Here is a 426-nt window from a genome sequence, read left to right as displayed (position 1 = left end):
ATTTACAATGAGCATAATTATAAATAATATACGTGTATTTTTATCTCATTTTCACGGTAAAACATTTAATTATTTATCTCGTTCCTGTGTTTCGTAAATTGACCAATGATAAATTTACTAAATTTTTATAAAATAAGAGAAAATATTACATATGGTAAAAGTGATTTATCTTTATGTTTTTAACTAATGCGCTAAAATGACTTATTAAAAAATATCATAAGATAAATTTAATCATTTAACTATTTTGGGTGGTTGGCATTCTTTTTGGTATGGATGATTGATCTATGAATCTTACTTCGCAAGTCTTCTGTTGCTCTTATCATTCATTAAAAAATTAAAAAAATATCAATATGGTTAAGTTGATGACTTCATGCACAATACTTGTTGATTTATTTATTAAAAAAACTATTTGTATATTATATATTA

The 426-nt window shown here is 22.3% G+C and overlaps 1 protein-coding gene across 3 annotated transcripts in view; it reads left to right on the top strand.

Annotated features, from left to right (window-relative positions):
• LOC107638234 (glutamate decarboxylase 1) overlaps positions 1-426 on the top strand; it is a 22,760-nt gene that overhangs the window by 13,549 nt on the left and 8,785 nt on the right. The gene's annotated exons all lie outside the window — the stretch shown is intronic.

Source organism: Arachis ipaensis, chromosome B04, assembly GCF_000816755.2.
Source record: "Arachis ipaensis cultivar K30076 chromosome B04, Araip1.1, whole genome shotgun sequence".
Lineage (NCBI taxonomy): Eukaryota > Viridiplantae > Streptophyta > Magnoliopsida > Fabales > Fabaceae > Arachis > Arachis ipaensis.
Note: the sequence above shows the minus strand (reverse complement) of the source record. Positions and strands in the feature narration are given on the sequence as shown.